Raw genomic sequence first — 16,398 nt, forward strand, 5'->3', positions numbered from 1 at the left:
TAAGGGAAATAGCGGCAAAGAGGAAAGTCGGATGTGCGCTGCGAGAACACCGCCAGGCAAGAACGTATTCGTGAACAAACCCAACATCTGAAGGCACTGCTGAGCGCCGAGAGGGAACAGAGCGCAGTACCTGCTGAGAGGAAGAGCGAGCGAGCAGAGCAGCGAGCAGCTGCCGCAGCGCCCTCGCAGGCACTCGCTGACGTCAGTCGCAGCCCCGAGTGATGGCCAGACGGATCCGGCCGTGGTTGGCAGGGCGGCGCGCGCACCGCGCAGTACCCCGGAAACAATGAGCCGTGGTGGCAGGAGGACGAGGGGATGCAGCAGTAGCTGCTCTCACTCATGACTATAGCGCTGCGACCCTCTGTCAGTCCCTGAGACGTTATTGCTCGGACGTTTCGCCTCATACTCCAGTCGTTGCACAACGAGCTTGGTTTGACGCTGTCGAGAAGGATGATCCCAACACTCAGAGCTCATCGCCCCATGTGCCGTTATGAGCAATAGCCGAACCTACAATATTACCACACTTAATATCAATAGGATCCAAAGTGCGGTGGAACTCCGTTTGCTAATTGATTTCTTGTATCGTACCAGCGTTGACATTGCCCTGACGCAGGAGGTAGTCACAGTCTTTGAAGTGCCCGGTTATGTACTTATTGATAACGTCAATATTCTGAATGCTGTTGGCACTGCCATACTTTTGCGCGACGTTATACCCTTTACGGACGTGAAACGGCTTCCTGGTTGTCGTGGTATTTATCTTTGAGTGAATGGTGTGCAGATTGTTAACGTGTACGCCCCCTCAGGTAGCAGTGATAAGAGAGAACGTTCAACTTTTTATAAAATCGAGGTTCTCGTGCTTCTTAGCGCATATCGTGCACATCTCATTCTTAACGGTGACTTCAATTGTGTGCTTAACGACAGAGATCAAACTCCTTATACGAACAGATGTGTAGAACCTGAACATTTAATTCATGGTATGGGTCTTCACGATAGGTGGGAAAAACTGCACGGTGAACAGGTAGCGTACACCTTCGTAACCAGTCATTCTGCCAGTCGGTTGGATACGATTTATGTGTCCGATGCCCTCCAGCGTCACTCTGTGAACTGTGACATACCTCCCGTCAACATCTCTGACCATTGCGCGTATCAGTGTTACCTCAACCTACAACGTCAGTAAATCTACCACGGTAAAGGCTCATGGAAATTGAATGTCAGCCTTCTGAAGGATGCCCAACTCGAGGAGGAGGTGAACCTAATGTGCCAACAACTCCAGCGGCACCGACGACGTTACGCTAGCGTTCTACAGTGGTGGATTCAGTGCGCCAAGCCCAAATTACGCCTCACTATCATGACATATGCTTGACAGAAAAAGCTTTTGGCAGAAACAGACTATGGAATTTTATTATCGCTGTTTGAGAGAACTGTACAGTCACACTACCAATCCTTCTCGCGATATCGATGTCAAGATCAAACGATGTAAAGCGAAAATCGCGGCGAATCAACGCAAACGAATGGAAGGAATCATCGTGCGAACTCACCCAAAAGACGTTGTCGCCGAAGAACGGGCCTCTCTGTACCACATTCTGAGAACGACGAAACAATGTAAAGCCATGTTCATAGAAGCCGTCGTCGATGACGCCGAGAATGCCATCACGCAGCAACGTCACATCATCTCGCAACTCTACGACTATTATAGTCAACTTTACACGAGGCAGCCACTTGATGAACACTTGTGCGACAATTTTCTGAGGACCTTGAGCTTCCGCTTGTCACACGAGGATAATGCACATTTGGAATCTGTTTCCACGGAGGACGAAATCCTACTAGCGGTCCACAGTCCAAAGAAAGGGAAATCACCAGGACCCGACAGTCTCAGCGCTGAGTTTTACCAGCACCACTGAAACATCCTCGGCCCGCCACTCCTCGACGTAGCGAATGAAATCTGGCACCGGGAAGTAATACCCAAGGCATTCAAGGAAGGTATCATATAGCCCTTACCGAAAAAAGGTAACAGCGGGAAGGTAGGAAACATGCGACCCATCACACTCCTGAAAGCCGATTTCAAATTCATTACCAGATTCATTATGCTTCGGATGTAAACCGTTAAAGGCGCTGCAGTCTGGAACCGCAAGACCGCTACGGTCGCAGGTTCGAATCCTGCCTCGGACATGGATGTTTGTGATGTCCTTAGGTTAGTTAGATTTAACTAGTTCTAAGTTCTACGGGACTAATGACCTCAGCAGTTGAGTCCTATAGTGCTCAGAGCCATTTGAACCTCTTGCAAACCGTTATGCACAAGGTTATAGGTCATTACCAATACAGTGCAGTGCAAGGCCGAAGTGCAATCTCAGTTGCTTGTGATTTGAGGGACATCATCTGTTTCTATGCTGTAACCAAAGGAAATGGCACCCTGATCTTTCTAGATTTTGAGATGGTGTATGATCGTGTACGTCATGACTTCCTCTTCAAAAGCATGACGAAATTAGGTTTTGGACCTCATCTGATAGAATTAATTATTACAAATGTCTCTTCGAGGATTCTCATTAATGGCCATTTTACAAAAGAAGTTTCCATTGGGCAGTCCATCCGGCAAGGATGTCAACAATTTTGTACGCCATTGCAGTAGAACCGCTACTGCAAAACTTAGTGCACTGTGGGATCGAGCTTAGCATCGATTCTGTTACTATCCCATGCAAACCACAGGAATCATCTCGAAGACAAATATCCACATGTAACATGGAGTATAGTATGGCGGAATGTGCACAGCGACATGTTACCGTCATGCGTAATATCCGACTGGTATCTCACAGTCAGTGAGAAAGTAGCAACGAATGACAAGCCACATAAGATAGGCCTTCATCCGACACCCACCTGTGACGCATGCGGGAGAGTTGATACATTAATACATAGGCACAAATGCGGACCTGCAGAAGATATTACAACATTTCTTCTTCAAAGATTGTCGGTGATAGGCCGCACGACGCCAAATAGTGTAAACCTTTTAGAGATCATTCAGCCACAAACACTGAGGTATCCACGAGAAAAAAACAACGCTGCAACGTGGATCATGGGCCACACAGCATCGTTTATTACGTAGAATAGGTTTGCTACTTTCCTAGGTTATTACTCTTAGATCGAAATTGAACACCTTAAAATAAGCCAACATCGTGACTATAGGAGATTATATAGAAATATGCTGCACATCATAATCAACGGTTAAATACTTCAAATCCAGCGTATCAGATAGTACAGGTTAACACATTTCTATATAAAAAATCGTAGTTGCTTCCTCAGACTTTGGTTAACGTTGAAATTTTACGATATTATACCAGGCGCTTACCACTGCAGAAGGCAGGTTTATTTCCCATTTAATGTTCATACATTTCCTTCCTCTCGCAGAACAGAAGAGCAAATTTCCCTCAACAGTGAAGTGATAGTTCTTTGTGTCATATAAGGTTATCTGTTTACCACTTGGAATGAAGAAATATCAAGAAGAAATTTCATTTCATGAATTGCGCAATGGAGAGCTACAAATAACACATACTTTTGTTAATTCTACTCGCATCACAAACTGGAGAAAATGTTTGTTTTTAGTTCTTCGTCAATGACATTCCATCCTTTTTTTTACTTCTTTTTTTCGTATAGAATGTGGTGATTTATTTGCAAATACAGCTTAGAAGCAGTCTGATGAAGGTAACCTACACAGGTGAGAGATTGGCTGGGCTGTGGGCTGTAAGGGAAGAAGAGACCCCCCCCCCCACCCCCCCCCCCCCAAAAAAAGGAAGAAATGATGTAACGGTTAGCACTCTGCACAAAAAAAAGGAACAAAATGGACAGCGTGACGCGAAAAAGAAAAATAAATTGTGGTCAGCGCGACAGAATGTCAATCATAATGGTCCGGGTTCGATTCCCGGCTAGGTCGGAGATTTTCTCCGCTCAGGGACTGAGTGTTGTCCTAATCATCATCATTACATCCCCATCGACGCGCAAGTCGCCGAAGTGGAGTCAAATCGAAAGACTTGCACCCGGTGAATGGTCTACCCGACGGGAGGCCCTAGTCACACAACATCCACATTCAGTTACTTTTAATCAGATAGTATATATGAATAGAGAAATAAACATAATGAAATGTAAGATTAGCTCCTAAAATTTTATATTTCCCTTTTACAAACAGAGAGGGAATGGCAATGAACCGAATCATGGGACTAAGAGCTCCCCCAACAGAAAGAGCCTTGATTATTAAAAAGATTGTACAGTTTTTTTTATTTTTCTGGGATGGTCAGACGTCTCACATTCTGTTGGTATATGTAAAATGTCTTCTTCAATGAGATTGCCAAAACTATACACGCAGTACATCTCGGTGTGCTTGACAAAAATGTCTAATGAAATACCGTCGTATAACGTTTTTAATTTTTGTATTCCTAGAAGATAGATTGGTTTGATAGTAGACGATTTTTTGTTTACACTGACAACTGAGGCACACGACCATCCTTATGCAGTACCGACATCGACGCGGCGAGCAGAGAAAGGTAACGGACGAACCAGAACAATTGTAAACGTGTATAACGGCACGGTGAGTCATCTAGGTACAACAGAAACAAGCAACGTAAACAGTCACTGGGTTGCCATGACGTATAATTCGTTTTACATAAACAATGAATTAAGTACAGTCAGACGTTTTCTCTTTTACATTACCGTAATGGAGGTCATCTTAGTATAGAAAAGCTAACATTAAATAAAATGTGTTTCTCTTGGTAGAAGATCACCAAATTGACACGTAATTTGTTGTGCATTAACACTAAAAGTACCGGACTTCGCCTCACCCCTAGTAGTACCGTGTACGTCATTTCTGACTCACAGTAGGAAATCACCGTTATATTTCTATTTTGGTGATATTTTGAGTGCCGCCGAGAGACAGTAGTGTCCAGGAAGATTCTAACGTGCAACCAAAGGATAATTTGATCTCTAAAATGATCAGTACACTGTCAAATATAAATTTTCAAAAAGAAACATTTTTTTTATTTAGAATTTTACAGAAGAAGTTCCACATCTTTCAACAATTATCATTAAAAGAAATAAGTTAAAGAATATTACAATGATTTTCTTTATGAAAAGTTGAAATATAATCAAAACATATTGTTTAAGTGAGCATGAACCGAAAAACGAAAAAATGTCCAGTAAACAAGCGCTCTAAAATGAATACGTTAAGAGCTATGAGCACTTTTATATTTTCGCTAATTTGAAACATAACGCTTCTAAATAACCAAATACTCATAACTTTTTGCTACGCATTTTAGAGCACATGTTTACTGGACATCTTTTTCTTGCTTTGGTCCATACTGCCACTTCCCAAAACATGGAAAGCAAAGATCTTGTAGAAGAAGAGATTTATTTCACAGTATCGAAGATGAAAAATTGCTCGTAGCTCTTAAGGTATTATGATGTATCATGCAGCGTAACTTGCTGTGACAGTGCGAGAGAGAGACAAAGATATTGTTTATTACTCTGTGGCGGACAGCGCTCACATAATTATTCTTAGGATATGGTTTTTGTTTTGTTCTTGTTAAGAGTAATTTTTTAGTAGAGGAGAGCCATTCTTGTGATGTAAAAAAAAATCGACGCCATTGCGAGTTTTGATTCACATTGTAAAATATAAGTGCATATGGAAGGAAATCAGTTAATAGAAAAATAAAATATTGTTCATTTCAAGAAGGTACGTCTTATTATACACCCAGCGATGTACTGCTATTGTGACTTACTAATAAACACCAGTTGAGAACAGTTCCGACGGGAGCGTTCAGTTCTAGTGAAATAGTTCGATGTTTTCTTCGGAAAAGAAGTCACTTCATGGATCATTCAAAACCACAATAGTAACTGGACATTTCTCAGAACTGAAAGCAATCTGATTGCTATGCAACAGAGCCCCGAAGAATATTTCTCCGTATTTTGGTTACCACTTTCAGCTCAACACGGTATTTGCAGCATCTGGAGCAGATTTCTACAACAGCGGAAGCGTGTAATCGCCATCAGTTTCACACACCGCCCTGTGTACGCTGTATGTATTTACCCACAACAGTGAACATACAGTTACTCACACAAATAGAAAGACAATACTAGGTGGTGTGGGGAAACATTTCAGTATAATGGCCCTGTAGAGCTAAACAGTAATTAGCCTTGTAAGAAAAGGAGTCGTTATAAATGTCTACCGTTAGACAGGACACGATCCTGATACAACACTCATAGTGAACCTGCAATATAAATATGTTAGTAATTTAGTAAGTAATGTTTCATTGTGTGTATATACGTCTAGTCTTATAGAGTAACTACATTATGGTCCTTTGTATGTTTCATGCTAACTGAACGTGCGGGAGTATCTTGTGAAGAGAACGAGTGCGCCGTCCCAGCAGCCGAGCAGAAACTTCAAAAAGGCCAGAACATTTGAATTACTAGCTTTCTTGAGCATTTATGCATTGTAGTGACCCCTCATGTAGAAATTTTCTAAGTATAAATAGAGTTGCTATATTACTTTTACTAGAATTCCAGTATTTCAGTAGATATAGTAAGACAACATTTTATGTGTTATCTATGCACTGTTTTTGTGTCACATTGTAAAGTGTACATTAACAGCATTAGGACATTAACGTTTTTGCGTGTGTAAAAGTTTAATAGTCACTTTTGTAGGACTTATTTAGAAGAGAAACTGTCAATTGCTTATTTACATGGTGATAACGAGATCTATGTTCAAAGCCAATAAGCAAGCACGCATCACAATGCCACGAAATGAATTAAATAGTGTGAATGCATCGTCAACTAGTGCCACAGAATTTAATACCGCCGTAGTTAACGATATGTCGATTACGGCCGAGCAACCAGCAATAATTAATGCGCTCATGCCGTCGACACAAACGGTTGCTAGTTCCGACATTCATATGTCGAAAGTAGTCCAGAGAAATATGCAGCAACCAACAAACAACATGAATTTCATCTCTGACACAGACGCGTGCGAAAACGAAATGACTGTACCGAAAATTGTGTCGGTACAATCCTCATTAAGCCCAGTGCAATCGCCAATTGCTGAGAATACCGATTTGTTATCCCAGCTGATGTCAAGTTTGACTGTCATAACACAAGGGATTAAAGCATTGGAAACATCGCAATCTAATCTTGCAACGGCACAATCCACGTTTGCAAACGACATGAATCGTAGATTCCAAGTATTGGAGAGTGCGCAATTTAATTTGGCTCAGGAGCAATCTAATAAACTAAAAGAAATAAATGATAAGATTACTGAAAAATTCCAGAGTTTGGAAACAAAGCAGAGTCACTTGATTACCAGTCAGGCACAACTCGTAGTTACACAAGAACAACAGTATCAGGAATTAACAAACAAATACAAAGACATCTTATGTCGTCAAGATACACTAAATCATCAAGTGCAAGAAGTTATTCATGTACAGAACACTATTGCGCAAGACGTGAGTACAATTAAGCACGATAACGAGCAAGCTGTCATTGAGCTTACTCGGAGGATAGACACTCTCAGTCTCGAAGGCGAGAAACACATAGAGAAACTTTTCAATGAACATAAAATCGCATTCTCTAAGGACATTGAAGATTGGGCGAAAGAGCAAACCGAGACAATGCGAAATTATGTTGACAAAACCTTAAAAGAAACGGTTTCTAACGTGCAAGTTAACAACGAAGCTGCACAAGAACAACTTAAGGCAGAAGTTAAAGAGATTAAGGAGAATATAGGAGATGAATTTCCTGCTTGGAAAGCAAAGATAGAAAATACATTAAAAGCATGCCAGCAGGGTCTAGTTAATACTAGAGGGGCACATACTACTTGCAGTTTATCAAAAGCAGACATTATTCCTGATGAAACCAGTGAAACCGAATCCATCCGACAATATCCATGTATTGGTGCATATTTACGTAATCAACCAGAAACAAATTATCGAGATTATCATTCACCGCGTAGTAGCCACCAGAATACACCTGTGACTATGAATGAAGAAAAAATGCTTAAATATCGTCAATTCCAGATATTTATTCCCGAAAGGAAGTCGATCAATCCCGTGGTATTTATCAAGCAATTTAAAGGGATATTGCCGCGAATGTGGACTGAGCAACAAAAAATTATGTACGTTGCAGGATTCATACATGGAGATGGATCGATGTGGGCGTCAGAAGCATCCGATTGGTGTCAAGATTATGACCAATTTGAGCGCGCTTTCTTGCACAAATACTGGAATAAAGGTGTACAAGAAAGACTACGTAAGGAAGTTTTTGACCCACAACCTTTTTCTTTCAAAAATGGATCTTTAAGAAAGTATTTCGAGAAGTATATAAATAAAAGTAAATACTGGAATGAACCAATCCCGACGCAGGATATCATTCGAATATTAAAGGGCAAACTTCCACTTGAAGTTAAGGAAAAACTTCTACATGTGCCTGAACAACATGTGGAAGATTTTCTAGCCACATTGGATTCAATAGACATTCTGTTCGAAGAATCTCGTGTGCGCTATAACCAACCAAGTTACCAACCTAACAAATACAATAGTAACAACAAACAGTATGGAAACAAACCTTTTGCACACAATTCACCAAACCCACAGGTGAATTATTTCCAGAAAAACGTGAAATTTGGTAACGAAAATCCCGACCAGTGTAATCATGACCAACAATGTGAACAAACATATAAACGGAAATGGAGGAAGAATAATAAGAAGAGGAAAGGATACTATCAAGAAGGGAATTATCAGCAAAAACGCCGATATCAGCAACCAACCCATGAATATCACAACCAACCACAAACTTCAGGTTGGGTACCAAATGAAAATGCAAATGAATGGAGAAATCAACCACCAATAATAACCGACGTAACGGAGCAGACATCTACTAATAATGGACAATCGTCAAACTAAACTCGACTGTCAGAAGCCCCGACGGTGCAGTCGAGGAAGTTTTCAGGGGCGAAAATTCGAGCGTCAAATTTTTCCGGTACAATGAAGGCAGATTATTAATAGAAGAACTTCAGCACGATATGATGCCTTGTCAAGAGGAACATATCACTGTACCTGCTGTGAAAATTCAGGCGGCGATTGAAGGCATTACTGTGCAAGTTACTTTAGATACAGGAGCAGCAGTAAATGTCGTCTCTGAGAAGTTATTTCAAAGAATACTTCAGAAAGCAAATCCACCGATTTTTCCCGTTCAATGTTGTAGAATTGTAGGTCCTACTGGTCATAAGTCTTCTCAGGTTAAAGTGCAGACTCAACTCCAGTTAGATATAGGAAATGTAGCTATAAATTGCACGTTCCTTGTAATAAAAAAATTGGTTGAGGACTGTATCCTGGGTATAGATGAATTTAGAGAGAGAAATTGGCATATCGATTTTTCTCTAGGCCGTGCCAGTTTTACAACAATGGATCAGAAACATCAAGTGAATCTTCTCAGGGAATATAGTACCCATGGAAAGTATTGTCATGGACGAAAGCTGCAAATAAAGTGGATACATAGCAAACCTGTAAGGTATTACAAAATTAATTACTTGCAACCAGTTTTAAACCCTGAAGATATGGTATATGAAAAGATACAAGAACCTGAATATTTGCAACAACATCAAAGAAAGCAATTATATGATCTTCTACAGGAATATCAAGAAGACCTGGTGTAATCAAGGGATACAAATGCCATTTAGATGTGATACCACACCAAGTTTTCTGCCGTATTTTTTATCCAGTACCGTGGCACCAACGAAAGGCAGTTGATGCGGAAATCCACCAGATGCTTGAATGGGATCTGATCGAACCTTCGACGAGTCCATACTGTAGTCCGCTTCATGTTGTCTCGAAAAAGGGAGGAAAAGTTCGTCTCATGCTAGACGCACGGCAGATAAATAAGTTTATCATGCCCGTGCGAACTCACCCGGAAAACATCGATGAGCTAATTCAAAAGTTCGAGGGGTTGAAATACTTAACAAATATTGATTTGAGAAGTTCATTTTGGCAGGTGGCTCTAGACGAACCATCAAAAAGGTACACCGCATTTGTACATGCAGGTAGAAGCTATCAATTTAAGGTTTTACCTTTTGGGCTAAACGTGAGCTCAGGAGTTTTTATAAATGCTCTAGATCATGCATTGGGACCTGCACTTCGAAGCAATTTAACTTTATTTGTGGACGACATGCTCATAGCTACGAGCACATGGGAGGAGCACGTTGATTTATTGAGAAGAGTGTTAGAACGTTTCAAGGAAGCAGGCATAACCGCAAATCTGCAAAAGTCCCATTTTGCTCGAGATAAAATCAAATTTTTGGGTCATCTTATAAATGAAAAAGGCATCTTACCGGACTCCGAGAAACTAAAGGCAATCAAAAACTTTGCAGTTCCAACAACAAAAAGACAGTTAAAGGGCTTCCTCGGAGTTGTCTCTTTTTTCAGGCGTTTCATTCACGACCACTCTATTAATGCAGAACCGTTGTACAGCTTGTTGCGCAAAAATACTCCGTGGGTGTGGACGCAACAATGTCAGAATGCATTTGAAGCAATAAAACATGCCTTAGTCAATTCACAAATATTATATCATCCGGATATGAGCCAAGAATTCGGTTTAATGGCAGATGCTTCGGAAATTGGAATAGGTTCATGCCTCTTCCAAGTAAAGATGATAGATAGGAAATCAACTTTCTGTCCAATAGCTTTTGCTAGCCGACTCTTAACTGCTTGTGAAAGAACATATACGACTACCGAAAGGGAAGCATTGGCCGTAGTCTGGTCATTTAAGAAATTTTACTATTACTTATATGGAGCGAAGACAACAGTATACTGTGACCACAAAGCGTTAAGTTTTTTGCAAACATGTAAATTATTACATCCAAGATTAGCAAGATGGACGCTCTCACTCCAAGAGTTTCAATTTGAAATTAAATACCTAAGCGGACAGGATAATTTCATTGCTGATGCACTGTCTAGAATGCCAGATGGAGATTTGTCAACTATCAACATCACCGGCAATCCGTCCGAATTTAATGTTCTTATAATGACTGATAGAATATATAGGAAACATTTTCTTGACATGTGTAAGAACATGGAAAAACTACAGAATGAAGATCCTCGTTGGCATTCAATAAAGGAAACTTTAGCAAAGCCTGGAAACGATGACCTGAAGAGACTGTACAAAGTTGAGGACGATGTCTTATTTTTCAAAGGGCATCTTGATTCAGATAATTGGAAGGTGTGTATTCCCGAGAAGAATGAGAATGACTTAATTTTGCACACGCACATCTCTTGGGGACATTTTGGAGTACTAAAGTGTGCTCGGAAGATTCAAGCATATTGCTACTTCCCAAACATTCGCAGGAAAGTGCACAGACAGTTAAGGAAATGTAAAATTTGTCAGCTAGCCAAACCAGGAAATTTTTGTGTGAAAGATTTCCTACATCCTATTATACCCACTAAACCGCTGTCAATCATTTCGGTCGACGTCTGTGGTCCTCTACCATCATCAAGGGGAGGATGCAAATATATTGTAGCTTTTCTTGATATATTCACTAAGTATGTCAAACTTTATCCATTAAAATCAGCTACTGCTGCATCCATAGCCAAGAAGCTGGTCAAAGATTATATAGTCAAAGTAGGCAAACCAGAGGCTATTCTTTCTGACAATGGGTCAATGTTCACTGGATTTCGTTGGAGGCAAACATTAGCCAGTTGTGGTATAAAACAAATTCTAACATCAGTGTACCACCCTTCGGCGAATCCCGTGGAACGAATTTTTCGTGAATTAAACCGGTTCATGAGAACATATTGCCACAACCAGCAACCCAAATGGATCGATTATCTTCACGATTTTCAGGAAATTGTAAACAATATGCCACATACTACGACAGAATACACCCCATACGAACTGATGTTTGGAAAACAGGAACAGGATGACTGGATTCGACCAATTCCTAAAGTAGCTATTAACAAAATAGACCTACAAAATAAAGTACGACAATCCTTACTCAATATAATGGACAAGGCAAGAAAAAGGAAAATATATTTTGACAATCGACTTGGAAAAATAAAAACATATAAAGTGAAAGACCAAGTTTTAGTAAAAACTCATCCTAAGGCTTCACTTATACAGAGGAAGAACACAAAATGGCAATTATTGTATCAAGGACCGTTTGTGATTACCAAAATACCCCATCCAGGAACTTATGTTTTGAAGGATGTGAAGAATGGAAAGGTGAAAGGAATGTATCCTCATCACTTGTTAAAGCAATTTCGTGATGACTGAAGATTCTGAATATTGAAAATACTATTCTTATCAAATAATATTGATTAGAGAATTTTCATTAAACCTATGAATCATACTTAGGATAGTTTCTTTTTTTTTGCAATTTAGTAGTTAGTTTTCTTTTCAGGCATACTGTACGACAGATATGCAGACATTATGTATAGGTTTTCCACTGTAAGGATAAGTTTTCTTTTCAGTATGCAGAGAATTTAGCTATAGTATGAATGATTTCCTTTAAAAAATTTTTATTTAGTAGATAGTAATTTCAATCAGGTTTCACAATGCATAATGACCATGGGTTAGTGACTCAAATGAATCTGGTCTATGGCAAGATATTTTTTCTTATGTCAATTTAACAATCTCAATGTATGTTTGTATTTGCTTTTTTATTTGCTGAGCTGAAGTCATGCTGTTCGGAAGGGGTAACCCGTTCTCAGTTTTAAAAAAGACGCCTATTACTTTGTTTCAATCTTTTGTGATGAACATTGTCTTTAGAATTGTACTATTGTTGTAACACACCTGTGTATGTAAATTATGTTATATCAATTGTTGCTCGCGAAGTTACCAACTGAGCGAATGCCTTTCAGTTATAAGCCCATCAACAAGTGTTAAAGTCCATCTGAAAGATGACGAGCATAAGTTGACACGGCAGCTCCAGTTGGATTTGTGTATAGTGCATTCTAGGGTTGTTGATAGAAATGAAGAACACCTTACGACTTCCGAATATTTCGAATTCAGGACAGAGAATTAGAAAGAACTTTAGATTAGATTCTATTTCAGCTCAGCATAGATCAAACACCTTTTCCACGGAACTTACACTGACTCTTATTTTCATGTTAACCATATGCGGAAAACCATAATACCCACGAGGAGACGGTGAAATGGGAATAGAATTCAATCAGTTACACGGAGATGACTGATAGAAGGGAATCGTAGATGGACGTAAACCAACGCGTCGACGGTTCACCTCAAGACACAGAAGATTAACAGTGTTGTGTTTCTTTTGTGAACAGTGTTAAATTCATTCAACAACAAAAAAAAATCCATATTGTAAATATTTTTTTTATTTTCCATTGTAATTCAGTTAATTATCCTTGCAGATGAGAAATACGAGGATGGTAAATCTACCCCGAGGTTTTCCTTGGTTTTCCTTTGTGGGGCTTGGCCGAATGGCTAGATTATCCGTTTGAGACATCCCAAGGCGAGTGACAGAAGCTCTGAGTGATGATGAAAAAGGTTTCTGATCACATCTCATGCCATCCTCGACAAATGAATAAAAGCAAGCATGTAAGCTATGCATATATGTTGCATCAGGAATTCAGCACAGCCTTTGTCAGCAGTATATGCACCCAAATCAATAATTTACATTTAGATAGTCATTCACTAATACCAAAATATCATAAGAAATACAGTGGACATTAATACTCTAGTGGACTTTAATACAGCGTCATAAACAATCACCGATATAGTGTTGTGTGAACGCTCGTGTTTGTTTTTGCCCAAAAACGTTCGTCCACAAGAGGGGCATATATGATGTATCATGCAGCGTAACTTGCTGTGACAGTGCGAGAGAGAGACAAAGATATTGTTTATTACTCTGTGGCGGACAGCGCTCACATAATTATTCTTAGGATATGGTTTTTGTTTTGTTCTTGTTAAGAGTAATTTTTTAGTAGAGGAGAGCCATTCTTGTGATGTAAAAAAAATCGACGCCATTGCGAGTTTTGATTCACATTGTAAAATATAAGTGCATATGGAAGGAAATCAGTTAATAGAACAATAAAATATTGTTCATTTCAAGAAGGTACGTCTTATTATACACCCAGCGATGTACTGCTATTGTGACTTACTAATAAACACCAGTTGAGAACAGTTCCGACGGGAGCGTTCAGTTCTAGTGAAATAGTTCGATGTTTTCTTCGGAAAAGAAGTCACTTCATGGATCATTCAAAACCACAATAGTAACTGGACATTTCTCAGAACTGAAAGCAATCTGATTGCTATGCAACAGAGCCCCGAAGAATATTTCTCCGTATTTTGGTTACCACTTTCAGCTCAACACGGTATTTGCAGCATCTGGAGCAGATTTCTACAACAGCGGAAGCGTGTAATCGCCATCAGTTTCACACACCGCCCTGTGTACGCTGTATGTATTTACCCACAACAGTGAACATACAGTTACTCACACAAATAGAAAGACAATACTAGGTGGTGTGGGGAAACATTTCAGTATAATGGCCCTGTAGAGCTAAACAGTAATTAACCTTGTAAGAAAAGGAGTCGTTATAATTTTTCATCTTCGATACTGTGAAATAAATCTCTTCTTCTACAAGATCTTTGCTTTCCATGTTTTGGGAAGTGGCAGTATGGACCAAAGCAAGAAAAAGATGTCCAGTAAACATGTGCTCTAAAATGCGTAGCAAAAAGTTATGAGTATTTGGTTATTTAGAAGCGTTATGTTTCAAATTAGCGAAAATATAAAAGTGCTCATAGCTCGACCATCCTTATGCAGTACCGACATCGACGCGGCGAGCAGAGAAAGGTAACGGACGAACCAGAACAATTGTAAACGTGTATAACGGCACGGTGAGTCATCTAGGTACAACAGAAACAAGCAACGTAAACAGTCACTGGGTTGCCATGACGTATAATTCGTTTTACATAAACAATGAATTAAGTACAGTCAGACGTTTTCTCTTTTACATTACCGTAATGGAGGTCATCTTAGTATAGAAGAGCTAACATTAAATAAAATGTGTTTCTCTTGGTAGAAGATCACCAAATTGACACGTAATTTGTTGTGCATTAACACTAAAAGTACCGGACTTCGCCTCACCCCTAGTAGTACCGTGTACGTCATTTCTGACTCACAGTAGGAAATCACCGTTATATTTCTATTTTGGTGATATTTTGAGTGCCGCCGAGAGACAGTAGTGTCCAGGAAGATTCTAACGTGCAACCAAAGGATCGACCGCAGCGCTGTGTTCTGCCTGTTTACATATGTCTGTATTCTGTATTTGAATACACATTCCTGTACCATTTTCTTTGGCGCTTCAGTGTATACACATGTTTACTGGACATCTTTTTCTTGCTTTGGTCCATACTGCCACTTCCCAAAACATGGAAAGCAAAGATCTTGTAGAAGAAGAGATTTATTTCACAGTATCGAAGATGAAAAATTGCTCGTAGCTCTTAAGGTATAGAAGATAGATTGGTTTGATAGTAGACGATTTTTTGTTTACACTGACAACTGAGGCACACGACCATCCTCATGCAGTACCGACATCGACGCGGCGAGCAGAGAAAGGTAACGGACGAACCAGAACAATTGTAAACGTGTATAACGGCACGGTGAGTCATCTAGGTACAACAGAAACAAGCAACGTAAACAGTCACTGGGTTGCCATGACGTATAATTCGTTTTACATAAACAATGAATTAAGTACAGTCAGACGTTTTCTCTTTTACATTACCGTAATGGAGGTCATCTTAGTATAGAAAAGCTAACATTAAATAAAATGTGTTTCTCTTGGTAGAAGATCACCAAATTGACACGTAATTTGTTGTGCATTAACACTAAAAGTACCGGACTTCGCCTCACCCCTAGTAGTACCGTGTACGTCATTTCTGACTCACAGTAGGAAATCACCGTTATATTTCTATTTTGGTGATATTTTGAGTGCCGCCGAGAGACAGTAGTGTCCAGGAAGATTCTAACGTGCAACCAAAGGATAATTTGATCTCTAAAATGATTAGTACACTGTCAAATATAAATTTTCAAAAAGAAACATTTTTTTTATTTAGAATTTTACAGAAGAAGTTCCACATCTTTCAACAATTATCATTAAAAGAAATAAGTTAAAGAATATTACAATGATTTTCTTTATGAAAAGTTGAAATACAATCAAAACATATTGTTTAAGTGAGCATGAACCGAAAAACGAAAAAATGTCCAGTAAACAAGCGCTCTAAAGTGAATACGTTAAGAGCTATGAGCACTTTTATATTTTCGCTAATTTGAAACATAACGCTTCTAAATAACCAAATACTCATAACTTTTTGCTACGCATTTTAGAGCACATGTTTACTGGACATCTTTTTCTTGCT

The sequence above is a fragment of the Schistocerca americana genome, chromosome 5 (assembly GCF_021461395.2).
Source record: "Schistocerca americana isolate TAMUIC-IGC-003095 chromosome 5, iqSchAmer2.1, whole genome shotgun sequence".
Taxonomy (NCBI): domain Eukaryota; kingdom Metazoa; phylum Arthropoda; class Insecta; order Orthoptera; family Acrididae; genus Schistocerca; species Schistocerca americana.